We start from the raw sequence: 13,542 nt of genomic DNA, 5'->3' as shown, positions 1-13,542 counted from the left end.
GAGAGAGAGAGAGAGTGGATTTTTGGAGCCTACACTGTGAGTCAGCTCCCTGCCTTTCAAAATCTGAACATTTCCTCGACCCCTCATTCACTCTTAACTGCAAATAGCCTGCAAACCAGATAAGCAGCTGTTCCAACGGACTCCCTTTCTCCCCCCCCCCGTTTCTCTCCTCAAGCAAACAGCATTCATCCCCCTGCCTGCCTCATTCACAGCAAGGTAGTGGGTTATCTCAATTGATTGTTCACAGTCAGTTACAGATTGATCACAGCAAACAAGAGCTGTGTTTGTTTTTTAGATAAGCAGCTCCCGGAGCCCCGAGTTCACAACAAAACAAAGAGAGGCAGCATAACAAAACAAAGAGAGTAATTTAGTTAAAAGCATTCTGGGATATCTCCTAATACCCTGGAGGCCAATAACAGCGCTGGTGTGTGGCCACACTTGACGAGCAGCGCTGCCTCACCAACGCTGCACTCGTTATACCCCAAGCAGACCAGGTGTACAGCCAGCGCTGCAGCCAGGGAGTTGCAGCGCTGGATGTGTCTTGCAGGTGTGGACAGTTACTAAGTTGCAGCGCTGGAAGGCCTCCACCAGCGCTGCAACTCTCCAGTGTAGCCAAGCCCTCAGAGCCAGGATAAAAACCAGGGGCACAGTTCCCAACTGTGCAGGTTCCCAACTGCTTTGACCCACGGACCCACACTCCACGCTCATATCTAAAAATATAACCACCTTTCTCAAATATTTTTACATACTGGTTAAGTTTTTTCCATTATATACTTTCTCAGTTTGCTAAACTGGCTGCTGCTGCCTGTACTTTCAAATACTTTGATACAGTTAATCCCTCTTGGCTCAGGTCTCGCTACCTTCCTAGGTTGCTCTTCACCCCCCCACCCCTGCCTCTGCTCACTTCGGCTCTCTCTCTGTTTAAAAGTTAAAAGTTATAATTTTTACAGAAACCTCCAAAAGATAAAGCAATTGAAAACAGAACAAAACAAGAAACAAAAAGAAAACAAGGTAAAAACTTTACTTTAAATACATCCAGTAAATGAGTTATTTTAACCCTTCAGGAATGCAACAGCTGGAATTATTCCTAACTTTCTTGAAGACAGGGTTGCCAAGCAACTGAAATGCACACTCTGCTTCTAATCTAACCACTCACTAATATTTGAAACATGGGCTTTTCTTATTTTCATCTAGCAGAGTTTTAAAATAATGTTAAATATAAACTAATGCAAAATTTCTTGTTACCAAATACATAAAAAAATTAATATTTGCCAAATTTATTGTATCAATTTTTGTTAAAAGTTTTAAATAAGGTAATAACTTGTTTATTCAAATGTTTAACCCTTTTATTTTTTTGTTTTTGTTTGCCTTATTTTGTAGAGTTATGAATAGAATTCTGCACCATTTGTTTTTAATTATAAGTTTGTCCTGTATGTCATGTGCATTGTCCAGTGTTGTATGTTGTGTGTGTCATGTGACTATTTTTTATTATTTTTATTTGGTTGCAACAAAAGTCAATTTTATACTCTTTTAAAAATATATGTATATGTGGTACCACACTATTTTAATATTATGGTTGGGGTATAACCTCATAATATTATTAATACCATTTTTTTTCCAAAGTTCAACAAGATCTCAGTTATAAATATATGTACATATATTGCTGCCTCAAAAAATAATGAAATTGCAAATAAAAATAATTCTCTTTTATTAATCACACTTTCGTTTTGTTTTTAAAGTTTTTTTAAAATATTTTGTTCAAAGAAAAAGGGAAAACCTCAACATTAAGGTAAAGATAATATTAACAAAATGTCAATTTCTTGCTTGCATTTTTATAAACTTGTTTGGGTTTTTTTTAAAAACTTGTTTGCACTTTTAAATATAGTTATAAGAATGTGAGAGCAAAATGTTTTAAAATAATAATTTATGCATCAAACTAGCCAAACAATTTCAACAGATTTCCACCTTTGGCTCCCAAACATAACAAAACATCATGAAAGTTTAATACCTTCAAAGTATTTGCATGGACCTGTATTTAAAATTTATTTTGGTTTAATTTTATACACTTTTCTTTTATGTTATATCAGTGGTCCCGCCGGTGTTCTCGGTCCCTGGCAGGTGCCAGAGAAGAAACTGAGGCTCTGCGCCTGCCAGGGACAGAGAACGCCAGGGGTGCAGGCTTCATTCTATGTTATAGTAAGAATAATAAATATATCTGGACCAGCAGTTCAACAATGTTTTACTTTCTTAAAATAAATAAGATTAAAACTGTTTATGATATTTATTTTGTAAAAACGCCTTAATTTTTCTTACAGGTAGATAAAAAAGAGCAAATTCACATGGTAAGGTGAAAGAATAATTGCCAAATAATTTAATTAATAGCTTTTACATGTAAAATTACCCTTTGTATCTTATGGATTCATATATTATATAGTATTAAATATGATTTTTTGTATTATTTAAAATGTACAAATACAAAATAAGCCTTGAAAAGTTGTTGGCGCCCGCCACACTCTTCTGAAAACATGAATGTGCTACTCGACACAAAAAAGTTGGGGACCACTGTGTTATATGTTATGTTAATGGGAAGCAGTGGTTGTTAAAGTTTGTGCTTCTAAACAGTTAACAAGAGTGAAGTTGGTATCACAAGCAAAGTAACTCTAAAAAGCTTGTTAAAATTATGTTACTAAGTCTTTTGCTGAAACAAAGTGTTCAGCAAGGGAAAGCAATAACACCTTCTCATGGAAGATTGTGAGCATCTATTTTAGCCGCTAAGCATTACATTTAGTTTAAAATATTAGTAATGCACCGCAAGTGAAAATGAATATCTATACAACAATTGCAAAAGTATAGCCTGTGTATAAAAGACTTGGTCCCTATTACATTGTAAACACTAAATTAATCTGTGTATTAAATTTGGGTTACTAAAAACAAGAGAAATGTAAAAACAAAACAAAAACAAACTTTATTATATTAACTAACTTAAGAACAAAGACACAAGAAGATATCACATCACAAAGACACCAGAGATATCTGTACATAGTGAAGAAACCCTCAAGCATCAAGAAAAGAAAAATGAAGCGCTTTATAAATAAGAGACTGGTCAAATACACCTCTACCTACCATATATGGACAATTACTTTAACGATCAGCTAAAAACCACTAGCTGGACCAGGATAAACTGTCATTTAATTTCAACTTGGTTACTGGGTAAAAATAACTATTATTACTGTACTACTGTATTATCGTTGTACTATTGCTGTATTATATTATTGCTGTACAACATTTACAATGTGCATAACTTTGCTACACTGTTTAACCAACACACAGGTAAAAATCAACAAATGAATGGCAGCAAACAACGTGAAGGCAAGGAAAAAACAAATTGGTAAAGAAATTAAGTTACACAGTAACTACAATTGGGTAAACAAATTCCGTGTTAGTACCAGTCATAACTTGGGTTAATGACACTGCATCCAAAATAAGACACGTTATTCAAAACAATCTTGCTCAGTGTCTGGATACCAATACTACAGCCTGACACAGCAATATTTGATAAATTGGTGACTGTCCATTCAGTATCTGGAAAACAACATCTATAAAAACAGCTAGATCTACATCAACTACTGGTGTATCACGGGGCAATGCAATCCATGGAACAGAGAAGCTAGCCATTCATGTTTCCTGCCCAGCAAAGCTTACCAGAGGGTGACAACCAGCAGTAAGGGTGACCCATAACATGAATGCACAGTACTGGGTAGTAACTAATTACAAGACATTTATATATAAAGGCCTCATTTCATAGAATCTCAGGGTTGGAAGGGACCTCAGGAGGTCATCTAGTCCAACCCCCTGCTCAAAGCAGGGCCAAACCCAACTAAATCATCCCAGCCAGGGCTTTGTCAAGCCTGACCTTAAAAACCTCTAAGGAAGGAGATTCCACCACCTCCCTAGGTAACCCATTCCAGTTCTTCATCACCCTACTAGTGAAAAAGTTTTTCCTAATGTCCAACCTAAACCGCCCCCTCTGCAACTTGAGACCATTACTCCTTGTTCTGTCATCTTCTACCACCGAGAACAGTCTAGATCCATCCTCTTTGGAACCCCCTTTCAGGTAGTTGAAAGCAGCTATCCAATCCCCCCTCATTCTTCTCTTCTGCAGACTAAGCAATCCCAGTTCCCTCAGCCTCTCCTCATAAGTCATGTGCTCCAGCCCCCTAATCATTTTTGTTGCCCTCCGCTGGACTCTCTCCAATTTATCCACATCCTTCTTGTAGTGTGGGGCCCAAAACTGGACACAGTACTCCAAATGAGGCCTCACCAGTGCTGAATAGAGGGGAATGATCACATCCCTCGATCTGCTGGAAATGCCCCTACTTATACAACCCAAAATGCCATTAGCCTTCTTGGCAACAAGGGCACACTGTTGACTCATATTCAGCTTTTCGTCAAGCGTAACCCATAGGTCCTTTTCTGCAGAACTGCTGCCCAGCCATTCGGTCCCTAGTCTGTAGCAGTGCATGGGATTCTTCCGTCCTAAGTGCAGGACTCTGCACTTGTCCTTGTTGAACCTCATCATATTTCTTTTGGCCCAATCCTCTAATTTGTCTAGGTCCCTCTGTATCCTATCCCTACCATCTAGTGTATCAACCACTCCTCCCAGTTTAGTGTCATCTGCAAACTTGCTAAGGGTGCAGTCCACACCATCCTCCAGATCGTTAATGAAGATATTGAACAAAACCGGCCCCAGCACCGACCCTTGGGGCACTCCACTTGATACCGGCTGCCAACTAGACATGGAACCATTGATCACTACCCGTTGAGCCCGACCATCTAGCCAGTTTTCTATCCACCTTACCGTCCATTCATCCAGCCCATACTTCTTTAACTTGCTGGCAAGAATACTGTGGGAGACTGTATCAAAAGCTTTGCTAAAGTCCAGAAATAGCACATCCACTGCTTTCCCCTCATCCACAGAGCCGGTTATCTCATCATAGAAGGCAATTAGGTTAGTCAGGCATGATTTGCCCTTGGTGAATCCATGCTGACTGTTCCTGATCACTTTCCCCTCCTTTAAGTGGTTCAGAATTGATTCCTTGAGGACCTGTTCCATGATTTTTCCAGGGACTGAGGTGAGACTGACTGGCCTGTAGTTCCCTGGATCTTCCTTCTTCCCTTTTTTAAAGATGGGCACTACATTAGCTTTTTTCCAGTCATTCGGGACCTCCCCTGATCGCCATGATTTTTCAAAGATAATGGCCAATGGCTCTGCAATCTCATCGGCCAACTCCTTTAGCACCCTCGGATGCAGTGCATCCGGCCCCATGGACTTGTGCTCGTCCAGCTTTTCTAAATAGTCCCGAACTACTACTTTCTCCACAGAGAGCTGGTCACCTCCTCCCCATACCGTGCTGCAGAGTGCAGCTGTCTGGGAGCTGACCTTGTCTGTGAAGACAGAGGCAAAAAAAGCATTGAGTACACTAGCTTTCTCCACATCCTCTGTCACTAGGTTCCTTCCCTCATTCAGCAAGGGGCCCACACTTTCCTTGACTTTCTTCTTGTTGCTAACATACCTGAAGAAACCCTTCTGGTTACTCCTAACATCTCCGGCTAGCTGCAACTCCAAGTGTGATTTGGCCTTCCTAATTTCACTCCTGCATGCCTGAGCAATACTTTTATACTCCTCCCTGGTTATTTGTCCAATCTTCCACTTCTTGTAAGCTGTTTTTTTGTGTTTAAGACGAGCAAGGATTTCACTGTTAAGCCAAGCTGGTCACCTGCCATATTTACTTTTCTTCCTACACATCGGGATGGTTTGTTCCTGCAACCTCAATAAGGATTCTTTAAAATACAGCCAGCTCTCCTCGACTCCTTTCCCCGTCATGTCACTACTCCAAATTTCTGTTTTACTTCTCATATACATAATACTGTGGAACAAAACTATAACAATTCCTATCCCATTATTTCAAAACACTCAGCCTACTACTAATGATGATACAGGTGATAACTGCCGTTGCCCTAATAGGAGTGTGTTTCTATCTGTGTCACCAAAGTAAAAGGGTCAGAGTACAACACCAGACTGGAAAAACATGGTTATGCTTGGACATAAAGTGGTGTCATATGTACACATACATACCATACATATATATTTGTAGCGTATATGGGTATATATGCCATATCCATATTATTTATATATATTATTTGGGAGTGCCTCTAAGGCTCAATCATAATACTACATTCCTCAGTCATGGTCCCTGCCTAACATTCCCAGGCCACCATAAGGGACTAAAAAATAATTGGATAATAAAATGTCTACCACTCGTACGAGGGAATGTGCAGACTAAGGACAGATGGGGCATGAGTGTATGGATGCTAAAATGTGACCACATAACAGTGTTTAGCCCACTGGGTTATCTTCAGTCCATGCTTCTCTGGGACGACGCGTAAACATCCTCCCCACAAAAAGACAAAAAGTAGGGGAATGTAGTAAGATGAGGCCCTGCGACATAAACCGTTGGTATCAGAGGCCCGGTATGAGGCCAGAAGCCTGAACTGAAGTACTGGTCAAGACAGCGTTAACGTAAAGCAAAGTTAGGCTGAGAGCCAGAGGCAGACCCTGCTCACCTGTTTGTACCTATGTATAAGGATGCATCCCTAAGTGGACGTCTTTGTCTGGCCTAGGGGGCAGCGGAGAGTTCCGCCACTGACTGAGCCAGTCCATTGTCAGGGGGCACATATTTGTAGTATGTCCTGTAGAGACTGCGGGGAACTATTACTGTGCTTCATTTGACAATAAACCTGGCCGGGTGCCTTCGTACCTTATCGGAGTCTGTGGTCACTGGGGGTTCTCTCGGGGTCTGCTGTGTCAGCAATCTGCAGCACACAGAGGGAACACACGAACATAGCCAACTGATATCAACATTGAACAGAGCAGAGCACCACACCGGTGGCGTCTGACGACAATGGGATGTTAAAGAAGACAAAAGACTGTTGTTGTGCTCTTGACTTCTCATTAGCAGAATTTGCAGCTCAGAGCACATGGCAAGAAGGGGATAAAAAACCCCATACAGAAGGAACTGGTTATCTGTATGCTGCTTGGACTCTAGGGGGCAAAGTTTCTAGGCATTAGCAAGAGATCCCCAGCTACTTAGCCTACATTAGTCCTAATGAATATGCAGAGCTTGCTTATTATAGAAGCTTCTATTACCTTTTGAAATTTAAGACTAACTCGTCTGCATCTATAGGATTACCTGCTTTAACTTCGTAAACAACTCTCCTTTCCTTTTAAATAAATCTTAATACAGGTTATGACAGGATTGGCTACAAGCGTGTCTTTGTTGTGAGATTCAGTTGACCTAAGGAAGTGACTGGTCCTTTGGGACTGGCAGTAACCTGAACATTGCTGCGATTTGAGGTGTAAGGCAGTGGTTCTCAACCAGGGGACTGGGGACCCCTGGGTGGCCACGAGCAGATTTCAGGGCGGGCGCCAAGCAAGGCCGGCATTAGACTCACCGAGCCCCAGGGCAGAAAGCTGAAGTCCCAGCGCATGGGGCTGAAGTCTGGGGCACTGAGCCCATCTGCCAGGACTGAAACCAAAGCCTAAGCATGGGGCCCCAGGCAGTTGCTACCCCCTAACGCCAGCTGTGACGGAGCGATTCTGGCGGGACCCAACTGAGAGTGCCAAATCAGGACCAATTGCTTAAACTGGGCAGTCACAGCCCTAGGCTGGGGTTTTTCCACCTCTAAGGCAAACCAAACCAGCCAGACAAAAAGGACTTTGGTCTCACCCCACTGGCTAACCACAAGTCACACAAGCAATTTCCTTAGACACTCCAGTCTCCCAGCATCACCACCAGTGCACTCGTCCTGGGGATGAATGGTTATGAAAACCAACACCCCAATAAAAGAAAAAGGTTCCCTCGATCCCAAAGGACCAAGCCCCAGACCCAGGTCAATATACACATCAGATCTTACCCACAAATCACGCTGTTGCCAATCCTTTAGAATCTAAAATCTAAAGGTTTATTTACAAAGGGAAAAAGGTAGAGATGAGAGGTAGAATTGGTTAAATGGAATCAATTACATACAGTAATGGCAAAGTTCTTAGTTTAGGCTTGCAGCAGAGATGGAGTAAACTGCAGGTTCAAATTGAGTCTCTGGAACATCCCCCGCTGGGATGGGTCATTCAGTCCCTTGTGTAGAGCTTCAGTTTGTAGCAAAATCCCTCCAGAGGTCAGAAGCAGGATTGAAGACAAGATGGAGATGAAGCATCAGCCTTATATAGGCCTTTCCAGGTGTAAGAATCTCTTTGTCTTCACTGTGGAAATTTACAGCAAGATGGAGCCTGGAGTCACATGGGCCAGTCCCTGCATACTTTGCTGAGTCACAAGGCGTGTCTGCCTTCTCTCCATGGGTCCATTGTGTCCTTAATGGTCCTTAATGGGCCATCAAACAGGCTAGGCAGAGCTAACACCAGCTTGTCTGGGAGGCTTCCCCCAGAAGCACAGCACAAACTTGAAATACAGACAGCATAGAGCCAACATTCATAACTTCAACTAAAAATGATACAGACATATAGACAGCATAATTATAATCAGCAACCCAGAACCTGGTCTTAGACACCTTATATGACCCCCTTTACTTAGGATTTGGTGCCACTACAGGACCTTGGTTGCAACCCATGTTCTATATGGTCCCCATTTATATCAATAACGTCACACCAGCCCTGGCTTTTATATGCAGAAAACCAGTTATTGTGGTCCACATGGGCCGTGTTTTTATAGCATGTGGGGGGGGGGCCTCAGAAAGAAAAAGGTCAAGAACCCCTGGTGCAAGGGACCATCTGTCACAAAGATGAGCTCACCTGCGTGGTGAGATATATGGGATCACCCAAGGGGACTGTCTGTGATTCCATGTTAATGCTGTTACAGAGCCTGAAGCGTTTACACTGGATACTTGGTTGGTGAAATCTCCATACAGACCTCACACCCAATTTGGGTTTGTTCCCTGCTTCTCACCAGTCTGCCTGAGGCTGGTGCTCGTGCTCTCCAGTCACTGGGGACAGCACTACAGAGACTAACGGGCACAACGCCACCAGCAGCAATTGGCAGCAATGTAGAGCAGGCTTCACAGGGACACAGTGTGGACCAAAGGGTCTATGGACTCTACCAAGCCTCAGTTCTCCTCCACTGCACGTCAGCATCCCGGCAACCTTCTAGGAGGGTCAAGGCTGCCACCCCTCCAGTGATGATGGATCTGCAGCACAGCATCACCCGCACCCCATAACCTGCCTATCTCCTGAGACAGACGTGAGAGACAGAGGTGCACAACGGACCCTGGGGAACAGGGGGGGAGGGGGGAAGGGCAAGGAAATGGATAACAAAACACACCTTCTGGAGTCACCTCTCAGGAAGTGAAGGTGACAGGCACTGTGGTGGCAGTAAAGGGGGAGGGGAAGGAGTGGGAGCAGCACCCTCAAAGGCAATGCTGCCAGTGGGTCACCCCATCAGTGGGGCTGACAGGGGGCCATTCCCTGGGCCTGGGCGCCTGTGAAGGGCTATATAAACCCCACGCTGGCATAGAAGGGGTTAAACTGCTGCTTTAGTCTGGACTGGCCCAGCCCCTCCACACCTGCAAACCCTGCCAGGACTGGAGCAGGAGTTAACAGGAGAGACCTGCTCTACTCGGGCTGGGGGGCACCCTGGGAAGGGAACAGTCTGTGGAGCATCTCCAGCCCCAAAGAGAGGGCTGGCAGCATTCAGGGCTCTGGCCTTTACTGAGGGAGAGTGGGGATCCCCGGAGCTCAAAGGGGGAGCAGGCTGAAACTTGCACTGGAGACCCAGTAAACTCTGAAGGCAACTGAGGGCCCCCAGAAGTAAGAGAGGCCCATATCCTGATGGGAGCTGTTCACAGTTTCTCCCCCACACTCTCTATTCCTTTATTTACCCTTGTTTGCCAACAGTCGGCTCTTGTGCTGTTTCACCTGGTGCCCCGAGGCCTCAGCCAGAGGGTTGAGCCCTGACACACCAGACGGACGTGCCCCTGTAGCACCCCTGGGGCAGGGGCCAATGGGACTCTCAGAGCTGCACCCCAGAAGGCCTGAGGCTCAGCAGTTGGGCACCAGTTTGATGGGCTGGATGGCCTCTCACTGGGAGCTGCCAGAAGCCTGGAACATGGAGTAGTTACGGGGTGGCCTGGGGAGCAGGAAGCGGGGCAGCGTCCCAGACAGCACAGCGAGAAGGGAAATGGAGAGGGGAATGAGGGACACTGCAGTGAACTCAGCACCCGTCCTGAAGGCCATTGGCAGAAAGTCGCCCTCTCCCTGGCCTATGGGGGTCAGACAGTGACACAGAGATCCCTTGGCAAGGGGTCACTTGGTCTTTGCCAGCAGCTCTCACCTGAGACCTGACAAACCCATCACACCAAACATCTCTTAGAGGGTAAAAGCAGCAAAGAATCCTGTGGCACCTTATAGACTAACAGACGTTTTGCAGCATGAGCTTTCATGGGTGAATACCCACTTCTTCGGATGCAAGACTTCGGAATACCCACTTCTTGCATCCGAAGAAGTGGGTATTCACCCACGAAAGCTCATGCTGCAAAACGTCTGTTAGTCTATAAGGTGCCACAGGATTCTTTGCTGCTTTTACAGATCCAGACTAACATGGCTACCCCTCTGATCTTAGAGGGTATTTACCTATAGGGGAGATCATGTAAGGCTGTGACAAAGTGGGGGTTTATTCATCTTGTTATGTTGCATGTGAGTCTTACTGTCCTATACTAATAAATGTGTGTACCTCAGTTTCCCAGTGTGCTGCACCAATACTTTGGTGGTGGGAATTGGGTGTGTGATTTTTGCTGAGGCCCTCGGGGCAGGTGAAGCTTCCCAGCTGCCTGCACTTATGTAACCTGAGACCCAGGAGAGGGGTGCGACCAGATGACGCCTTTTGCCTGGGAAGTGAGACAAGGAGACGGAGGAGGAGCAACAGGGGGGTGTCGGAGGTCAGGTCGCTGCAAGTGGGAAGTCTGCGTAGGGGGACTGGAAGAGGAGGAGTCCAGGGCGTCTGGCTCAGGACTCCCAAGATGGACTTGGCTGAAAGTCACTGATTTCTGTGATAGCAAGCTCTGTTCTACGCTGTGTTCCTGTCACCTAATAAACCTTCTGTTTTACCAGCTGGCTGACTGCAGAGTTGGGGTGCAGGGCACTCTGGCTTCCTCAGGAGCCCCATCTAGGGGAACTCCCTGAAGGAAGCACACGGTGTGGATGGGGATGCTGAATGCTCTGAGGTCAGACCCAGGAAGGTCGAACCTGTGTAAGCTTCTGCCCTGGAGACAGTACGCTCAGAGAGAGGAAGCTGCCCCAGAGTCCTGACTGGCTTCATACAGAGTAGTTCCAGAGCACTGACCCGATGACTCTGTGACAGAGGCATCTACAAAAAGCTCATAATTGGTCGAGACTCATAATGACTGAGAGAGATCAACGTATGGGGTGTATGTAAGGAACAAAGGATTTATATTGAAAATCTACTTTATGGACTTGGAATGGAAATCAATCACCGAGAGGAAATGGGCCCCAGGATCAGCCCATCCACCCAAGAGGGAGTCGTCACCAATGTTCCCTCTAATTTTTTCCATCCATGTGCGGAATGAATCTTATGTGCTCCACCAATATTGAGGTACTGTGTGGATGTGCGCCACCAGTACAAACAAAAACCCTAGATATATATTTTTAAACAGTTCATAGGAATGGAAGAAGAAGAAAGAATATTAAAACAAGGGATAATTAATAAGGTGCACTGCTTAAGATGTATATTTAACATTGTGCTTAATGTGCATAAGCCCTGCCAAGTAGTGTCATGCTAAGTACTGTTAGGCCTCAAACTTCCGGAAGCTGTAAGAAGCGAGTATAGTAGAATCCTGCAAGCATAAGCATAATCTATCTAGGAAGCTTTATAGATTAAGAAGGAAACTCTATAAAGGTTGATACAGACTTGTGGTTACTATGCTCTGCAACCAGACACTTCTTTAAGCTGATTTAGGGTTTTTTAAGTCATAGAATCATAGAATCTCAGGGTTGGAAGGGACCTCAGGAGGTCATCTAGTCCAACCCCCTGCTCAAAGCAGGACCAAACCCAACTAAATCATCCCAGCCAGGGCTTTGTCAAGCCTGACCTTAAAAACCTCTAAGGAAGGAGATTCCACCACCTCCCTAGGTAACCCATTCCAGTTCTTCACCACCCTACTAGTGAAAAAGTTTTTCCTAATATCCAACCTAAACCTCCCCCTCTGCAACTTGAGACCATTACTCCTTGTTCTGTCAAAGTCTAGCAAATTGACCACAACTAACTGCAAAAAGGAAAGATGAGCTGGTCACAGGTGCACAGTTCATTAGTTCAAAACAACCGCAAATGCCACCCTGTAAAATTTGGCCACCTTGATTGATTGACTTGTTCAAAAGCACGGCCAGCAAGTACTGTATAAATAAAATGCAGAAGCGCATATGTGTGTGTGTGTTGTTGACCTAAAAGAGATCGCTCTTTGTCAGGCTCACATACACCCACTGAACCAAAGGGACTTGCGCTTCACTGACTATCTGTGCCTGGCCAGTGCAGGGAATGGTCAACTGAAAGGTAATGTATCTTTGGATGAAAACAGGGTAAGGTATTAGGTAAAACGGTTTGGTAATGCTCGAGCCGGTTAATCTTAAGTCTGTATTAATACTATAGGTTAAGTTTATCAATAAATTGTTTAAGTTGTTTAAAAGTAGTTGTTAATAGTAAATCCGTATATAGCAACAGTATATGTATTTGTGCCTTGCTGGAAACGGGTACGGTGTGGGCAAGATCAACAGATTATAAATCATAGTAACTTTGCAAGTCACTGTGCCTGTCTTCAGTATAAGTTACCATAAAGCTAGCATAAAAGTTAGTAAAAGTTTATTGATTAGATAAAGAGATTATAGATATATGTTAAGATTGGTAAAATATAGTTAATGTATTAGTATCACATATAGAATTATATGCTATTGGAGGTGGATATAACGCCTGTAAGATTGTTAGCTAATCAAAAATAGCAGCATTGCATGTTCTTGTAACTGTTTCCAATATTAATTGTCTTTTATATATGTACTTATAGGAATAAGTAGTTAATGCATAATATTACTTGTACTTGTGCCTGTCTCCAGTATCATTTGTCATTTATATTAATTCTCACTCAGTGTTGGTCTTTAATTCTGTTCTTCTTATTCTGCCTGTGTTGCCTTTGTAGTCGTAAGTCATTAAAAGCCTTTCTTGAGGAATAATTAGTTGTTAGTTTCTCTTTTGCGGACACTACTCAACCTCATTCCATCTGTGTTGGGTGGTGGGAAGTAGCGAACACCCAGAGCCCCACTAAGGCCCTAATAGGAGCCCCCTTAGGGCTCTGATGTGTGCCGCCTCCTTCCATTAATCTCCACAAACATGAAATCAAATAAAAAGAAAATTAACACTGTGCTTGGAGTACACGTATCCTTTCTAACAACTCAAGCTAGTAAACACACCAAAA

This window comes from Mauremys mutica, chromosome 26 (assembly GCF_020497125.1).
Source record: "Mauremys mutica isolate MM-2020 ecotype Southern chromosome 26, ASM2049712v1, whole genome shotgun sequence".
NCBI lineage: Eukaryota > Metazoa > Chordata > Testudines > Geoemydidae > Mauremys > Mauremys mutica.
This window is presented reverse-complemented; position numbering follows the sequence as displayed.